At 42.7% G+C, this 20,154-nt stretch overlaps 1 pseudogene; it reads left to right on the top strand.

Moving 5' to 3' along the window:
• LOC139925819 (glypican-5-like) overlaps nt 1-18,665 on the top strand; it is a 28,036-nt pseudogene extending 9,371 nt beyond the window's left edge.
• Nucleotides 18,666-20,154: the final 1,489 nt, after the last annotated feature.

Raw genomic sequence — 20,154 nt, 5'->3', positions numbered from 1 at the left:
CTTTCTCCCTCCTTGTTTCCCCATCTGTCACCCCCCCCCCCCCCCCCCCCCCCCCCCCTATTCTCATTACTCCCCTCGTTTCCCCTCCATTCTCTCGCTCTCTCTGCAGGTGGGTGTGTCGGAGCTAGGCGCCCCCTGGGGGAGTTTGGTGGTATTGCTCCAGCGGTTAGCGGCCACTCTGGCGACGAGCAGCGGCCACAACAGCATGGAGCTGGCTCTGTTAGCGGTCCGCAACCACGTCAACGACGCCATACTGCACGCTCAGCTGCACGGGCCCCGCATCACAGCGACGGTGAGGGGAGGGGAGGGGAGGGGATGGGTGGGTGAATGGATGGAGGGAGGGATGACAGAAAGATGGGGGGATGACGAGGAATTGATGGATGTTATAAAGATGTGCGGGTGGAGGAATTGTTATCAAAAGCTGTTTGCTATATCCAGACTGATAATACATCAATGTAGTTTGGGATTTTGGAATTTGATGTCAGTCACTTGAGAAGATCTAAATAAAAATCACCATTAAAGAATTCAAAAACATTCTCCTTTGAATGTAATTGAAAGTAAAATGGCTTTATTATGATATTTGGGACATCTGAAATGACATCACTCACATTTTGTCTTAAAATACCTCTATCAGGATCAGTAATAGATTACTAACTCATCCTTATTCATATGCTCCAATAATAAAGTCATTTTAATTTTGGACACAGAGTGAGGAAGGCCTTGGGTTTTCTTTCAGCCTGGCACTTGGATCTCCTCACAAAAGCCTTGTACCTAGATAGGCTAAAAACAGATTCTTTCTTTATAGAGAATTGGGGGTTCCCTTCAGTGTGTGTGTGTGTGAGTGTGTGAGTGTGTGTGTGTGTGTGTGTGTGTGTGTGTGTGTGTGTGAATACAGATCCAATGCCAGACAAAGACTCTGGTTGGCTGGACAACCAATACCCAGAATGCAACAGGGGGGCCCGAGTGATGAGAAAGTTTCTGTGGCTAATCTCTGGACAAACAGACGACACACACGCACCCACACCCACACGCACACGCGCGCATACACAAACACACACACACACACACACACACACACACTGTTGGAGAAAGAGATAGAGTAGCCATCCAACTTCTAGAGAACATTGTGGACTTAGAGTAGATTCCTCAGAGGTAAACAAAAACACACAAACACACACACAAACACTGGACACCGTTGCAGCAAATAAGAAAACAAGACTTCAAGTTTTTCATTCATCACATATATCACCAAAACTATAACAGGCTATAGGTGCAATGTGTAGCATTTGAACATCAATAAAACATTACCACATTCATTTTGAGACATTCGTGTAATTACCATAAACAACAGGATTGCTTTATGGCCCAAAACAATATTTTTACTTTGCAATTAGTACACAAGTTGATTCCAGTTCCTCTATTCTAACTGAATAGTTTCATCTTCATGTTAGCTTACCTCCTCAGAATGCATACTGCCTGTTATCATGGGCTCTTATCCCTCTTCTTGCTCTTCTTTGGCAGGAAGTCTTTTTAGGATTGTCACATTATTCTGAATAACAGCCGCTTCATCAGCTGATGCCTGTGTAATCTCTAACCCCCGCCTGCCTGTCTCTCTCTCTCTCAGGTAGAGAAGGTGTGCGGTCCCCAGAAGGCTGCTCCCATGCTCCCGAGCCTGCATCCCACCGCTTCCCGTGTTGCGACCTCTGTGACCCCTGCGGTGACATCGGTGACCTCGGTGATGTCACCCTCGACTCCGCGTCCCTCTCCGGGCCCTGCTGTTCACCCCGACCTCAGGCTGCAATCCAGGAGGTGTGTGTGTGTGTGTGTTACTATGTTTATATTATTAGACATGTGACGACAAGTTCTGGTCAGAGGTGAGAATATTTGGGGGAAGTTAGAATTCAGTTAGGTAAACTAAATTAGAGAACAGGGAAAGGGAGACTGTTGAGATTTGGTCTTTGGCCAAATTAAGTATTTTGACTTCAGTAATCACATACCAATTCAACACAAATTCATTCAAATTAATTTTCTGGCACCAATAATTTTATATTATATATCCATGTCATTTATTTACATGCATTGACACATATTTTTGTGCGTGTGTGTGTGTGTGTGTGTATGTGCCCCACCAGGTCCTTCCCTCTTAAAGGTTCCAGAGGTGACAAGCCTCGCAGCCTGAAAAAACTCTCCAGGTAAGCTCAGACTGAGCTTTTATTCCATCAATTACACTTTGAATTGGGATCAGTTCAGACCAACACTGGAGTGTTGAATCGAATGCGATTGTCGATAATCAAGAAGCAAAATTACTGCTTATTATTGCTCACACATTCAGCTTTTAAAGATGAATCACTCTTTCCTTCTTTTTTCCCCTTTTTATCAACAAATTTCTGTGTTTCTATATAAGTTAACATCAGAATTAATTTTCATGGACTTACCTAATGTACAATCACTGAAAACATCTGTGGGAATGAGCCGATACAAATATTGGGACAGACATGTCGACAAATTCAACCCAACTGTTACTAATAGTAATGGTAGATACCTCCCAAACTTTCATTCTCTGTGGTATTTTTTTTGCTACTGAATAATGAAATGATTCTCTTTTTTCCCCCCTAAAGTCTACAGTCATTGCCTACAAATGTGATTCTGAGAGAATAAAAACAACACGAAAATGTTAGATTAGACAAATTTTCATTTAATAAATCATCAAAAGACTGTTGCATGAGCTTGTTTCTGCCGGCACAGTTCATTATTCTCCCCTGCTGTTGCTTTCGGGGCTGAACTTACCAGTCTATCAGATGGGATTTCACAGGAAATTGAAGCTGACAACTCCAAATTGGAACAAATAAAAGCGTTAGATAGATCGTTGGCACTGGCGTTTATAACGGCAAGTTTCTTTTTTGCTAGCATTCAAATGTGCACAACACTCTCCTCTCTCTCTCTCTCTCTCTCTCTCTCTCTCTCTCTCTCTCTCTCTCTCAGAGAGTTTCAGGGCTCTATCCAGCGGTACCAGTGGTTTTTCGCGGAGCTGCCAGAGATGCTGTGTGAGAGTGAGATGGAGGTGGAGCAGCACACATGCTGGAGCGGCCAAGACGTGGTAGAGAGGTGTGTGTGTGTGTATGAGTGTGATTTATGTTTTTAATATCTTTGAACACCAAGAAAAGGGATCATTTGTGAGGACTGCTGTCCAGACTCCGGACTTTTTCATGGTTGGTAATGAAGGAGTAGTGCTGGCGTTAGTTAGGTTGAAGTGGTAATCAACAAGATCATCGTTTCTTTGTCTGCTCAGCCATGGTGGCTGTCGCTGCTCAGGCTAACTACCCACTTCTTCTTCTGTTTATTCCAAACAAACGGGAAACGTACACCTACCAGACACCGGGTGTTTAGAACAGCAAATGTAGAAGCTTTCTGAACTGGATATAAGTTGAATCACTATAGTGTTATATCTACTGGCAAAAGGGTGGGCAAAACACAAATTTATTTAAGTATTACTAGGTAATCTAGGATAAGGGTGAGGGTTTGAGAATGAATGTAAGTAAATGGAGTATCCTTACAGTATTAAATATAGAGTATAAAGTGTGTTTATCATATTTTGTCTATAGCCAAGCAGTGTAGAAGAAACAGTGTTTTTTTAATTAGAGAAAGGGTGCGAAAAGATACAAAATGAAATGTGTGTGTGTGTGTACACACGCGCGTACACGCGTATGTGTGTGTGTCTGAGTAGTTGCCAGGGAGGGGGGTGACAGGGTTGTGAAGGTTAGAGAGTTCGTTTGGAACGTTCCAGAGTCTTTCTCATGGTGATTAGATTGGCAACTTACACTGGTAACAAGACAAATAGGCACACACACATACCAACACACACACATACCAATACACACACGTACCAACACACACATACCAACACACATATGTACCAACACACACATGTACTTACACACACATGTGCTAACACACACACACACACATACATACCAACGCACACACACATACCAACACACACACACATGTACCAACACACATACGCACCAACACACACATGTAGTAACACACACACACATACCAACACACGTACCAACACACACTCACACACACATACCAACACACACATGTACACACATACCAACATACCCCCTCCAACCCCACACACTCACATGCACACACACAAGGTAATTGTTCTCATCTGACACCTCACCGCATGCACGCACACGTATACATGCACATGTGCCACGCGCGCGCACACACACACACACACACACACACACACACACACACACACCCATGCACACACAAAGTTGTATCCATCTCTATAAGGAATGTGTTGGTGTGTTGGAGACGGTTCTGCATTGATGCTCTATCAACCATACGAAACAGGCCAAGCAGAGATGTCCTTCAAACACACACACACACACACACACACACACACACACACACACACACACACACACACACACACACACACACACACACACACACATTATGTCAGTATCAGTGCTGAATGTGAATGCCTGTTTAAACCTGGCATTCAATATTTAGCATTCTAAGAACAGGACACACATGACAGCTGCTATTTCTTCACATCTACTTAAGTTTTAAGAAAACTAGTGTAGAATTTTCTATTAAAAAAATGTCTCTTCCATAATATACCATGCATAAATGCAACCATATGCCATAATATACACTAACATACATTATTACATTTTGTAGTGGAAATTATATTATACCATTCTATTTCTCTGTGCATTAAGCACTGTCTTATTCCTATGTTGTCTGCTCTCAGTACATTTCCACTGGCTTGAGACAATGGCTACTGTGTGAAGATGACCCTGGAAAGTCTAGCCCGCTTATCTTTGTTCTGCACAGATGCACCCTAATTGTTCGCTCCACGGATCAGTCTGGACTTCCAGCCGCCCACATCGATTTCCTGAAATTACAATGTAACCGGGCCAATCAGGGACTGCGTCGTAGTTGATGACGTGAAATACAGGCCGCGGCTGGCAAAACAGTAATGGCTTTCCCGAAGCAACGAGCGATAACATTAACGTTAGTAGAGTAAACACAGCCATAAGTGCAGTTATTGCAAAAATAGACTCAATAACAACAATTAAACAAGAACAAGAGTATGCACTAGCAGAGTTTCTCGGCGGAAAAGACGTTTTCGCCGTTCTTCCAACTGGATTTGAATTTGGATTCGCTGATTGGCTGAAGGAGTTTGTCTGTCAAGGCAAGTACTCCCGCCCACTGAAATCGATGTGGGCGGCTGGAAGTCCAGACTGATCCGTGGAGCGAAACAGAATGTGAGGTCACGTGATCAGGATGGTCTTACCAGGCTACCCTAATCGTAGAATGTTTCAGGTATAAGAATGTGCCGGACTTCTCATGACTCAGCTGTTTCTACTACATGATTATAAGAAGGGTGGACAAAGCTCATTGTTTCGCTCTTTGATTCACACACTCGTTGGGTGAACGTTGTGTCTTGTTTGCAAGCAATAAAAACGACAGAAAGACAACTCTACTCTCCAAGTCTCCTTTATTACAGGAAGCTTCCACCACACATTTAAAAAAAAAAAATGCAGAAGATTGCACTCTTAGCAGGCATCCAATTTTTTTTTAAAATATCGTTGTAAAATGGATTGTAATTACCATAATTGCTGATACTGTATGCCGCTGTAAGCAGCTTTTTAATTGGCATATTTATTTCCCTAGTTTTCCCTCAACCATTTCTTGCAGAAAATGTAGTCACACCATTAAGAAGTGCAGTGCCTGCTCTTGCAACTGGATGGAAGTAGACCCCTAACGAAGCAGATTCCAGCAGCACATAGGCATTGGGATGTTGCTGGGCAATAGTGTGCAATTGCTACAGAATTGTGACGGCCCTGGTTTTGCCACAAGCGAACCTGTATGGAACAAAGCATCACTTTTATAAACAAGAAAACTGGTAGTCAAGCAAATACATCAGGAGCAGGTGGCCAGATGTGCCTAAGCAGTTTCTCAAATACAACATGGAGTATAAGAAGCTACTGCACACTCACTAAAACTGGTGCTGGAGGTGATTTTGAAAAATGCTTCCGCACACCGTCTCCACTGCATATTTCACATCTAAATAACACATGGAAAATGGATAACATGGTAGTAGAATAGATAGTCTACCCAATGGTTAGCAGCTTTTGTTTATAGTCAAGTCTATTGTTTGCTGATTGCGTGGTTTCTGAACTACTGACCTCACCTGTCTGTTGAAAGCTGAGGGTCAGTTGTCCCTTAACGTATGGCTGTTAGTACAGTGTGATTTTCAAACTGCTGAGTTGGCTATGTCAATACAGTAGGGTCAGTCGTCTTATTAGCCTCTGATGGTTGATACGATGCGGTTTCTGAACCGCTGAGCGGGCTTTTTCAACGCAGCAGGGTCAGCCGTTCCATTAGCCTGTTGTTGTTCAGATTGGTGTAGAAATTATTGGGTGAAATTTTCTTAGGTGGGTGCTGAATGCAGATTCCGAAGTATATGGGTGGTTCTGGGATGTCCAGAATTGACTGTTGAGCCTTCAGAGCTGTCGTTGGCCTAATTCAATAAAATATCTATGATGGGATGAGTCCACTTGATAACCCTAATGAAATACCTGCTCTCTCCCAGACCTCTTTCCTCGCATATCCAAGCCAGATCTCTCTAAAATCCTATTTATTTCATGTAATCACAGTGTTGTTTTCCTTTTATCATACGTTCACATTTGCATTCAACCCCTTTCAGCCAAACCCCCTTTGGTCAAGCTGGAAAATCCACCCTAAAACACAATTCCCAAACTTTTTGAATTTGCTCTGTGACTAGTCAGAGGTTTGAACATGAACCAGGCTACAAACAAGAGATTCAAGGGTCTTCCTCTCATTGTGTCAAAATCATCAGACTGTCGTCGTCTGTGAGTTGTGTTTTCGGGTGAAGTTCTATTTGGAGGGCGAGAGGAGATGCCGGACTTGCTCTGCGTTGGAGTCCAGCCAGTCTGCGCCTCTCTGACCTCTTTACATCTTCTTTTCTCTTCCGTCCATCCATCCACCCATTCATCCATCCAGCCATCCATTCATCTATCCATCCCTCCATTCAGCCGCCCATTCATCTCCTCCGCCCTCTGACCCACTTCACTTACAAATGTCTGAGTTGTGTGAGTGTTTGTGTGTGTGTGGATGAGAGAGAGAGAGAGAGAGAGAGAGAGAGAGGAAGAGAGAGAGGAAGAGAGGAGAGAAAGCATGAGAGGAGAGGAGAGCAGAGAAAGCATGAGAGAGCAGATACACTTTCAGATCAAGCTATAATCAGAATCAACATATTTATTTTGGTGACATTAGTGCAGGAATATTTTGAAAACTCATATAGTGACATAAGTCCATACTGGCACACAGACAACAGAGACAACAGGACCTCCCATTCAGTTTAGGGGGTGAGTACAGAACATATGACAGACAGGCAACAGGCTGTACACATTCCTCTACATTATATACAGTAAGCAAATGAGCAAAACATGCTTCTTTTCTATTATTTTTCCATTGATCTCAAAAAGACTCTTTAAACTCATATACATATACCGTTTAAGAGGTAGAATATAATGACATTTCGATGATGAAAGTCAAATTTTCCTTTCTCACTTAATGTCACCACTCTCATTTGCAGCTAATTTACAGTGGCCATTTTGTGTCCCTCCTTGAATGTTTTTGATTTGCAGGGAAGCAAAATGGCACAAATGCACACAATCTAGAGTGTGTAATGTGCAGCGGAGCCTTGATTATGTCTTTGACCTCCCAGCTGACCTTTCCCCCCCAACAGGTGGAATGATAACACAAATACGGTGGTGTGTGAGAATATATTGATTGCGAGCAGTCGTGTTGGAATTTAGGGTTAGGATAGTTACAGTCAAAGGTATTTAAAGACATTTGTGTTTTGCAGCTATGTGAACAAACTGTGCAGTTCATTCAAGCCCTGAACTCGAACTGCAGTGTTACTAGTTAGGGCTGTAATGGCTGAATGTGACCAGAAGAGGGAAGCGTTATATCATGAGCCTACGTTACAAGGCATGAACTCCGGCACCCGCCACTGAAGACAGCCACACCCGATGTTTTGATGCTTTTTTTGTTCTTTAATACATTGGAATCTGTTTTACATCAGCCTCTCCTACTCCCTAGAGTCAGGGAAAGAGTGTTAAGAGAGAGAGAGAGAGAGAGAAAGCTTGGCTAGAGGGTGTGAGGAAGACTTTAGGGGATAGAAAAAGAGAGACAGAGACCAATTTTCCCAAGTCCAACCAAACCACAGCATTTTGGTTCCAGAGCTGGTACCTGAGCTATGTGCCTCAGGAGCCAGTGTGTGTGTGTGTGTGTGTACGTATGTATGAGTGTGTGGGTGTGACAGAGCTATGTAAATGACTCCACAGGAATGCAGCTCGATTTACCGTTGAGGTCGCGACTCTTAATAATTGCACACCTCCCTCATATCAGATCGCTATCGCTGGTAATTTTATTTTCAATGTCTGTGTGTGTGTGCGTGTGTATGTGTGTGTGTGTGTGAATGCTACTCACACTTTTAATTGTTGCCTGCAGGGTCGAGACAGAAGAATAGATCTCTGTGTGTGCGTTACTGTTAGCAACCCCGCAGTATCCGAGGGCAACAGCACAGCAGCAATCGCCATTGTGGGCTGGTGATTTATGTCTGTCGCTCTCCAGATCTTATTAAGTGTCACTCACGGTCGCACCTCTCTCTGTCACCTGGGCCACCCTCACGTCTCCAAGACGAGGCAGAGCGGTCCCACAGGCTGCAAGCTCCACTCCCAGCAGCTTCATCAGGTCGTAATCACAAACGTAGGTATTGAACATGGGATTGAGAGACTGTAGATATTATACTTTCACACGTTGGTGGCCCCGAATGGCAGCGAGAAGTCATTGTGTAAGGATTGCAATAGCCAGAAAACCTGACGTCAGTAAACTGCACACAGCAGTCTGATGCTTTAAACAAAAGGATAACAAAGAGACCAGAGGCTAAGATCTAACGTTATGTCTAATTTCATTTGAGCAAACAGGGCGAATCTTCAGCATTTCATTTAGTGGGGATGGGACGCTCCTCTCTGTTGCAGCCCCACAATTTGCGCTACTAAAATGTGTGTATTTGTACATAAAAACCTTCTTCTGTTTACCATGTGTGTTGAGAATATCAGGAAGATCTGATGGCTTCTCACAACACCAGTGTAGGAGCATTCAATACACGCTTCAGGTGACAATTTGAGGCAGTGTAGTATCATATTAAAAGAAGAAAAGAGTGAGTTCTCAAATGTCTTATTGCGTTGTAGATGCATAACATGAACTGACTGAACTTTCTAATGCCATTTCTACTGTAGATGGTGGAGTGCGACAGGAAATATAGGCGAGGGAAATTGCGACACGGACGATAAATGTTTGATCTCAAATTGACAATATGATTTTGCCATAGCAATCTATTACGTTGTAAGCTGGACTGTACATGTGATATGTAAAAGCAGCTTATATGTAGGATATAATAATAACCATAACAGCTCACGGTGACGATATGTACAGTATGACAAAATGTACAATTATTTGTTAGACTGTTTGAATAAAGAAAAAAGTTGCTTAAAATGGACAGTGGCATGATAAAAATGGTACAAAAATATCTTCTTACTTGGGAGGCACAAGGGAAGAAATGTACAGGGAGTTTTTAGCAGAAGTGCCCCTTTAAATACATGCAAATTTAGACTAACCCAGACTGAAAAATACTAGCCCCAATGCACATTCCTGGTCCTAATGAAGATAAAGCAAAATGATAAATGACAGAATGGTCGGGAGGTGTCGACAGTGGAACGCCTGTAACAAATGTATTTGATGTATGGTGCTGACATTGATCGCTAAAATCTTCGCTGGAGTCTGAGGAATCTTGGGATTTTCCCCCTGGGGCACATTCTGTGGTTTTTAAGTGAGCTTTCATTTTTTTTCACCCTCCCTCCTAACCCTCCTCCTCTCCTCTCCTCTCCTCTCCTCTCCTCTCCTCTCCTCTCCTCTCCTCTCCTCTCCTCTCCCCCTCTTCCCCTCTTGTCTCTTGCCTTGATAGATAATTGGAAAGGAGTTGTTGCTGCACCTTTCATCACATCCGTGGATGTGTTTACATGCACACCAATATCCTGTTATTATGTGTGATGCTCCACTATTCTATTTGGAGTCGGCATGTGTAAACATCCCATCCTGTTGACATTAACCTAGATCAGCTCTCATCCCACACATACAGTAAGAATACGATACTTTGGACATACGGAGATCAGCCGGGGATGTACCTTATGATGCTCTTGCTGTTTACTGTTGCATTTTTGTGATCTATGGAAGCTCAGTTTCCATGGCGACATTATTAGACATATTCCTTTTATTCATGTATACAAGGGGATCCATGAGCAGGACATGAGCACACATACAAACAGCTTATCGTGAATGAGGCCATAGCCAGGATATGAGCTATTATCTGTAATATGTGTGAGGAAGAAACAAAGAGAGGACACACAGTGCTGCACACTGTGTGTCCTGTCTTTATTTCCTCCTTACAAGGCTACAGATCATGGCACATGCAGGACTGAAGTTTCTGGTGGGATCTGACTCCAGATCAGTGGGGGTGAACGTGGCTCCAGAGGCTGGGGTCAGCATCTCTTGGCAGTAGTCAACTTTTTTCTTTTTTTTTTCTTTTAGATTTAGCCTAGATTCACCATGTCTCTCCTCCCTGGTTCCCACAATCCCTTTCCCTCGTTGCCATAGCCATAGCGTGTTTGTTTGTGTTTTTTAGGGTGTGGACACAGCGGTTAGCGAGTTAGTGGTTGATTGTATTAGCTAGCAGAGCTGGTTTGGAACTTAGAGAAAATATGATTCATGAACTTTTTTTTTTTTTTTTTTCTTTTTTCACCACTATATCTTCCTTTATATACCTTCTTTACCCCCCTCATCTCTCACTGCCTCTCTCTCTTTCACTCTGAGTGGTCAGATAGTGTTGTGGTTCTCAAGCTTTTTGGGTCGCGACCCCATCCCCAAAATGAAGTGATGCCTAAGTCACGACCTGTTGTAAGCATAAACACACAGGATGATGAACACTGACACCCAATCATGACTTTTATTTTCTCTTTTCAGGATACTTTACTTGATTAATAATTTAAAAACTTCCAGAGGAAAGTCCCGAGTCAAGGCCTTCTCTAAATATTCATTTATTTGTATATAAGGGTTTTTTCACATTCAATAAATCATTTTCCTATCCTACAAAATCGTCATCATGACACATTTTGTGGGTGAAAAACCACTGATACAGCGACTCGCTATCTGTTCTGAATCAAATTTCCATGACTTAAACAAGGCGATGGATTTGTTCATGTCGCCATCACTAGAGTTCGATGTCGTTTGTGGCTCCCCTGTTTGAACGAAAGTCAGTGCTTCTTTGTTCTTCGGGCCAGGGGTAAACTAATTTTACTGTATGTACGTGTGTGTGTGTGTGTGTGTGTGTGTGTGTGTATGCGTGCGTTCTTGTAGTGAATCATTACCCCGAGGCTCTGTTTGAGCACACTAGTATAGTGACTGTGGGAAAACTGGGGCAGGAGAGCAACACACATACACTCATACACAGAACTGGGGCAGTTCTGTGTATTCTCTTTAGAGATTATGTGAATGATCTGCCAAGCACTGCAGAAAGTATTGGTTTCAGTGAACTATCAATTTTACTAGAGACAGAGAGGTGGAGAGAGAAAGAGAAAGAAGGAGAGAGAGAGAGTGCTTTCGTGCTTCCAGAGTTTGGTCGATTAAATGACTTATTTCTACTTCAACTAACATGCCAACTCACACTATATCTACCTCTCAGTCGTGCTGGCTGACTGACTGATTGCTTGAATGGTTGACTGACAATAACTGATTCATAACCTCTCTTGCTTTGTCTGTCTGTAGTTATGCAGGTCGTGTGGTGGGCAGCAGCCTGAAGGCCCAGAGAGAAAACCCGGAGATGACTGTCCGCAATACCGATCCTGTCCTGAAGGGGGCGAAGCAGAGGCTGGAGCAGCTCACACAGGTACACACACCTGTTCTCACCTTCAACTCACAATCAGTGGGCTAGGTCAAAATCTAGCACACTGATGTTAGTCACACTACTTCTTTATTATCATGACGATTCTCTCCAAACCTTTGTAACTACTTCTTTCATCTAGAGAGTCTGTTCCTACTTTAATATTCAGGTATTTTAGGTATTTTTTTCTTACTTTTCTCCCATAGAAATGAATGGTGGAAGGCGATATCTGATATTTGATAGTTTTAAAAGATGCACTCATTCTAATGAATTCTTCTTTCCATCTGTTCAGGCTGAACTAAGCAGCTGTAGCCCACACGTTTTCACCAGGACATTGACTTCTCTCATTCTCATAATGTTGTTCCTACACACCTACACTGTTAAGTCAGTGTTTGTTAAAATGAACAGCTGCCTCCCTCAGGTATGAACCAGATTGTATCCTCATCAGCTTAGCACTGACAATGAATGTGAGACTTTGTGGATTCTTAAAGTGTTTGAGCATTTACACCTAACAGAGCTCTGTTTCAGTAGAGTAGCCTGCAGTTATGAACCAGGAAATGTTCATCACCGTGCCCACAGCTGCCATTCATTCCCAGTCACTGGAGCAGCTCTATAGGATTTCTCCCTCGATGACATTATCAAGAGCGTATTGGCTCGTTTGCAGCTTTAGGAAAGGGCTTCCAAACATACCAGTTTAGGGTGGATTTGCCTTACGTCTGCAGAACCAAAACTCTGTCTCTATGTCTTCAAACTAGGATAGGAAGGCACAATAGTCTCTCTATATCCCAAAATAGATCTCTATTTATTAGTTTAAAAAAACAAAACAAAAAAAAAACATGACATTTTGGTCTAGACAACCTTCATCAGACAATTCACATCAGAAAAACACAACCTTATCTAAGGGTTGGGAATAGACAACCCCACAGGTGATTACAAAAAAAGATAATTAGGCCAATATATCAAATATTGCAAGGTGAGGAAAGGAGGCAGACAAAAATCTGATTGGCTCAGAGAGCAAACCAGGCGGAAGTTATCTTTTTATCTTTTGTCTTCAACCAGTTGTTTGACAGCATGTCTTTGCATGGAGCTAGGTTCTTCATTTCTCCCACTATGCAGGCTAATCTTCACTGTAAATCAGTGTCTTTCTGCAGCTAAGTGTTGAGATGTAGATGAAAGCCAGCCACGTCCATGCAGGAGGTTCTCCATGTGGGTGGTGTTATAACGACATCCCTCCCATAGAGCGCTCATTCCTCCTGTCCGTAACACCATGACTTATGAAGCATGCTGCTAGCATCCCTGTTTAATGCAACGAGAGCTAACGCCAACTGCGGTTAGCAGCTTTGTCCTTATTGGATGATATGAATTCCAGCCCACCTGTTCATGTCCCTTTTCTGAATAATGATATGAGTGCTTGTTAGTTTATCAGCTGTCATTACTGTAGTGATAGAAGCTCACTTGGTGCTTCTCTGAAGTTTGATGCTAGCTGTGGTATACTAACAATGAGCGTTGCTAGCTAGCAGCAGGGGGCCACAGCTGCAGCTATTTCAAGGATATAGAGGGAGGTGTGTGTGTGTGTGTGTGTGTGTGTAAGAGAGAGAGAGAGTGTGTGCTTATATCCTCATCTATCTCATCTGGCTCTTGTCTGTTAGCACCTTGTGTGAGAAGCACTTTATAACGCAATAAACTTAAATGTCAGCATTCTAAACAGATGTAGATAATAAAATGCAATAATAAATAAATGAATTCAATAATGAAGCGGGATTTATGCGGCACTTTCAGCAGGGTGTTTCAAAGCTCTGGACAGCATGGTATGATTTGCATGGATGATTCATGAAATCCCTCATATGAATACGATCCATGAAATGATTCATAAAGGTTATTCATAACGATGATTCATTATTTGAAAAAAGAACATGTGGCTGTGTGACTTAATATCCTTTAGGACACACAGGGCAGAGCAGAGCCAGGCTGTCGGCGAGAGAGAGAGAGAGAGAAAGAGAAAGAGAGAGAGAGAGAGAGAGAGAGAGAGAGAGAGAGAGAACCAGACAAACAGGCAGGCAGACAGGCGGACAGATAGAGCGAGACAGGCCAAACAAACAAGCAAATAGGCCTAGACAAACAGGCTGAGTCATATTTATATGCAGAGATTCAAATATGAGTCTGGTGATGGAAAACATGGAGGCATCATTAAATTTGAAAATTGGGGTTTTTAGACCCAAAAACCTGCTGATTTTAGGTGCTGAAATCTGCTGATTTCAGCACCTAAAATTATTGTTTTTTAGCCAAGACTGTGGAACTAATAGAGATAGAGACTTGGTTGTGTTTGGCAGCGGTTTGTGCTCTCCGACTGTCTTCTAGTTCGGTCAAGAGTGATAGCTGTAGCTAGCCAAAACAAAACCGGACAAATGCTGGTAATGGAAATGGTGTTGTCACGGAGAAGTCATGGGATATGATAGTGTGTCTTTTTTGTGGCTTCTGTGTTTTTTGCTGTTGAAGGTTTTTCTGTGCTCTCTCTCCTATTTGGTGCCGACGCCGAGTCCATTAATCATGTTGCATTTACATGGAGGAAACGCCCAGTCAGCACTCTTCTCCCTCCCTCTCTCTCTCTCTCTCTCTCTCTCTCTCTCTCACACACACACACACACACACACACACGCCATGTAATCATTTATGTATGAGATTTCTTTCCCAGGCCTATTAATTCTGTCTAACCCTCTTGTGTCCTGTTAGTTCATGATTTAAAGAATATTGAAGCTTCTGTGAATTTTCTAACATGATCACACACGCACACACACAGTGGGGATAAGAGGAGTGCGATCAATGTTTCTCAACCTGTAGGATATGCCTGCTAGATGGATGCAAAAAGTCATCCATGGTAAATGTTAACAGGCCCCTACATGAACTTATGGTGAAAGACAGATATAACACAGCTCATGTGCATTTCAAACCGAGCTCAATTCCAACGGGGATACAATTTTTTTTTCTTTTTGATAAATTGAGAGAATGAAGAGTCCTTGCTATGTACACAAACCCTGTGTGGAACTACAAACTGTCTTTGTCCTTTGAACAAGATTAGAGTCAACTCTGAAATAACCCGGGCCTAGGCTTCCTTCATGTGAGCTGCCCCCCTGCTACTCCCTGTGGGGGCAGCCAGTATTCATCTGAGGCAAACACATTAATGCACGTCATTTATTCATTATTATTTATGGCTTTTATGTGTGCTCATTTACACGCACACACACACACACACACTCACACACATGCACACACACACACACACACACACACACACACAGGATGAGAGGAGGGACAGAATATGAAACAGGAGAGAGAGAGAGAGACATCATTGGAATTTTAATTATTTCACCAGCCATGTTTTAGAGGTTTCTCTCCCTCTCTCTCCCTCTCTCTCTCTCTCTCTCTCTCTCTGTCCCTTTTCTATTACTCGTTAATTAGACTTTTGCATGAGTACAAGATCTTTGCACTCTGTTAACAAGCTACAGCATTCATAGTGCTGAGATTGATTCTAGGATGAGACCAAAACTGCTCTGTGCCCCCCAGACACTGACTGCGAGTGTTTCCCCCCCGCCATTCATTAGACGAGGCAGACCGCTCTGCATAGTGGAGCTGTCATCCCGCCTTAAAGAATTTCACTTGTACTGGTTTCGCCGGAGAGGTTTTTGGTGCCACATGGCCCACATTTCGGTTTAAATACGAGGCTTTCCACCCGACGGAGAAAAAACAGTTCTGGTGGAAACATCGCTGTAATGTATTTTCGTCCTCCCACAGCAGCGAGCCCTCATTTGCAGTCGGATGACATGACGGTGAATCACCACACAGAGTCTAGTCTGTCTCTGCGTCCCCTCGGACACGCTGTCATGTAATAACCTTGGTTCTCCTCGTTTCCAAGGCTGCCCCGCACCTACAGCGGAGGCCGTCACAGATGTTCCTCCCCATGTATCCGTCCCGCATCTATCCAGCTGTAACGACAAATCCCCCCTGAAACACTTTAACAATAGTTAATAACAGGTAGTGGTGGTGTACCTTGCATTTCTGGGTCCATGCTGTTGTTTGGTGGTTTATTTTTCTTATTTCTGCGGATAATTGGCCAAACACAGAAGACGTGATGTCATGTTCAGATTTTCCAGTGCAGCTACAACAGAGTTTGACAGGAGAACATTTTTCAGCAGTTTCAAACATCAACAGGAAACAGGTTTTGGTGTCAGTCGCTCAGAATCAAAGAGAGAGGGCTGCTTACTAGACTCTACTTTTTGCACGATGTTCAACAGGGGGGAAACCCATTGTAGAAAAGGCAGACACTCCAATTTCCCCACCCATACTGTTTGATTTTGAGTAAGAGACGCAGCTCCAGTTTTTCGCTCTCGCTCTCGCTCTCGCTCTCGCTCTCGCTCTCTCCATCTACATGTAAAACCCAGAGCTGAAAGTAACAAGTTCACACCAGTGCTCTCGGGGGAAGGTGTAGGTGAGGCTGGTTGAGGGGAAGTGGGTACAACAAAAAAGTAAATTACAAAACTTCATCACAAAATAATGCAGTGAACATTACAGATTTTATGACATGTAATGGTGGAAGAGCATCTGAGGGAGGATTTTTCCTTAAATACTGCAGAGTCCACTGCGGCCTATTCTCCCTCAAATCTTGTGACGCTGTAAAGTGAATATGTATAATGTAAAATATTTGAATCACTGGTGCAAGAGCATTCTTTTGTGCCACTTGATGGCTGATCAGATCAAATAAGATCAGATCAAATAATTCCTCTCAGGGGTGGAGCAACAGTGCAACAGTTGTACACATGCAACCATGCCTATGATCCATGCATACACTCAAAAGCAGGACTTCTACACTCAGTGTGTGTGTGTTGCCATGCTACATCCCATCATACAGCCAAAGCTGATATGTTTTTGTACTGAAGGGACCTTTTAATGCTAGAGAGGAGAATGGATTTTGGATGGAAGAAAAGGCCAACAAACCCTCAAGTGAAGGGGAGAAATATGGCTGGTATGTATGTCCTATAGTACTAGTCCTTGTATCATTTTTGAAAATCTAAATCTATTTATCCAGAAAACCGGATCGAGGCAAAGTCACAGAGGAACAATTTGAAAACTGAGGTATTTTAGTTCTTAAATTCAGAACAGCAGTCAGACTGCAGTTTGGCCTTTCTAGTGTTAAATTGGCCAAATAGAGCTTACCATTGTAAGGTAATACAAACCATAATGATACATTTACATTACATCAGTATACAGTATAATAAGTAGCATGAGCCTCATGTAAGCTGTATGAAAACGTTGTCTTAGGGGAAAATTAAAAAAAAGATACTACACTATATTTATTTTTTTTAATGTTGGCGGTTGTCTGCCTTATCTCTATCCTTGACTGGAATTTATAGCTTACCCCCTTCTACTCTCTACCATACACATATATCATACTGTAAACCAATTATATGTTGCTGTCGCTGTTGTGGTGTGAAAAACTAATAACTCCAATTTTGGAATTTTTCAATTTGGACCAAAAGTTTACCAAGTATTTCATGGGTTGAGCAAATTCCATGACATTAAAGCACCATGAAACCCATTCAAAACCCTGTATGTGACTGAATTGGTGTTAACCTCTCTCTTTAGCTCCTAGCTCTTCTCTCTGACATGCTCGTTCTAGTATCATGATGATTCGAGTATTGTCAGCGCTCTATGGCCCCGACCTTTAACCTTGTTGTTATTGGTTGTGTGTCATGGTGGTGATCTGGGAATTGAAGCTTATTCTACTGTTGCACTCATTGTAAGTCACTCTGGATAACAACATCAGCTATATACCTAAAATGTAAAAGAAAAATGTAAATGTGAGTGCATATGTGTGTTTGTATGTTTGCCATGTATGTATAATGTGTATGGACATTTACGTGTGTGTGTGTGTGTGTGTGTGTGTGTGTGTGTTCAGGAGCTGCTAGTGGAGCTAGGCTGGGTGAGCAGAGCCAGAGGGAGGAAGGAAGAAGAGGAGGGAGGGAGTGGACAGAGAGAGAGGGGCAGCGGGGACGACTGTGATGACGAAGATGGTTGCGAAGGATCTGGTGAGAACGGTGAGTCAGTCCGACACACACACACACACACACACACATACACACACCCTTGCATGCATGCAAAAATAGACAGACACACATCAGCAGGCTAACACACACACACATATCCGCATAGATGTCCACACGCAAATATAGAGATTCTGATTCTTACACACATGCCAGAAGATGCACGCATGTACATCATGAACATAAACACACATAAAGACACCCACACATGCAGAGACACACACACACACACACACACAGAGTTCCTTGGCATGGTAGAGGTTTTAAAATGCGTCAGTGTGCTCCTATCTTGTGCCAGCAGGGAAATGCCCAGAGGGAGGGAGAGTACTGAGAGATGGATTCATCTGGATTCATCTGTTCTCTCTCTCCCTCTCTCTCTCTCTCTCTCTCCCTGCGTTCCCCCCTCCCCTTTTCCATCTCTCTTTCTGCTGAGAGCAGCAGTTTATTTTTTACTCGGTTAGAATAAGGGATGCAGTACCAACCAGGTCACAACGAAAACACAAATGGATAGATAAACTATAATTATTCATTTATCTCTTGACTTATTCATCGTGCTTATGCTTATACATAATACATGGGTCTCACGGGGAGATCTGGGGACCCCTAGGGGCCTTGAAGGGATCCCAGGGACTTGGAATAACTTAAATTTGTTATAATTTAAAATGCTGATTAAAAAAAATCATTTATCTATCTCTCTATTTTGAGGTTCTCGGCCAAATGTAATGGTTTGGGTCCTTGACCTGAAAAAGTCTTAAGTCTTAAAGTAGTTTTATCAGACTCAGTAGCTAGTCTACACAGATTAGTTTACTCAGAGCCTTTCTTCCAAACTGAATTGTGCTGTTCCCATTGAATAATAATGAATAGATTTAGTATTTTTCTGGAATATCATCAGTCTTCTGCCAGCAGCCTGAAGGTCGAAGGGTCCTCAAAGACTCACATACACCCTCCTCTATATGTTATGTAAAGCTTTACAGTCTGCGTCTATCTTTAGCTGGAAAAACATATATGTTGATTATCTATGTACAAGACCCCGGCAACCCATGATGACAGAACTTTCCATGATCCCATTGGCTTGTGACTGGAGTTTCCATGGTCTTATTGGTCCGTGACCTGGGCCAATCATTTTCAGGTCAAGTCAATAATGTCATAACAATGTTCGAATTTTGTAAACATGACAAGACCAGATGCGGAATTGAAATTGTTTCAAAGGGACCAGCCAAATAGTTTTTATTCGGATAGAATAGAATAGAATAGAATAGAATAGAATCAGTGGAGCTGGGTGGGCCCCATCTGATTGATTTTCATACTCAGTAAACCTCTGCTCATTCTTGCATCCTGCATCCTCACCCTGTAACCCATGACTGGAGTTTGTGTCACACTCTAGGTCACAAGGCCCTGGTGACCATCGGGTGGTGAGATCTCTGTCCCTGAGGGCAGGATGTTATACAACAGGGTCAAAGGTCATTGTCAGGCTCACTATCCCTGCAACCCCACTCATTACTCTACTCACTACTGTGCGTAAAGCAGAAGTCTAGCTTGTTAGACACATCTGGTGCTGTATAATAGCAGTAGCCATGCTAGCGCAGATCCCCATAGACACGGAGGGATTTGGTATGGAGACAATGCAATAATATTCCAGATTCAAAACCACCATGTTTTAGCTGCGTTTGCACTGGAAGAACAGCCCCCTCTTCCTGTTTTAAAGCTCAAGCTTTAAAGCAATCCAGCAGATTTTGGGTGAAATCCAGCCCAGTGGAACATAAAATGTGTTGTAAAATGAAGTGTAGAGGCTGGTAGTGGCTGACAGCCTTCTCTGTGATGATCTCTTTTGTTCACAGTAATTATACTAATATCACAAATTATCGCTACAAATTAATGCTACACATAGAACATTTACGTTTACATTTAAATAGAATATTTCCAACATTACCAATATAACATGTTGGCTTTGTCATTGTTATATAAGTAGTATCTCCTCTTATTGAACGAATGTAGTTATTATAC

The sequence above is a fragment of the Centroberyx gerrardi genome, chromosome 9 (genome assembly GCF_048128805.1).
Source record: "Centroberyx gerrardi isolate f3 chromosome 9, fCenGer3.hap1.cur.20231027, whole genome shotgun sequence".
NCBI classification, from domain to species: Eukaryota; Metazoa; Chordata; class Actinopteri; order Beryciformes; family Berycidae; genus Centroberyx; species Centroberyx gerrardi.
Note: the sequence above shows the minus strand (reverse complement) of the source record. Positions and strands in the feature narration are given on the sequence as shown.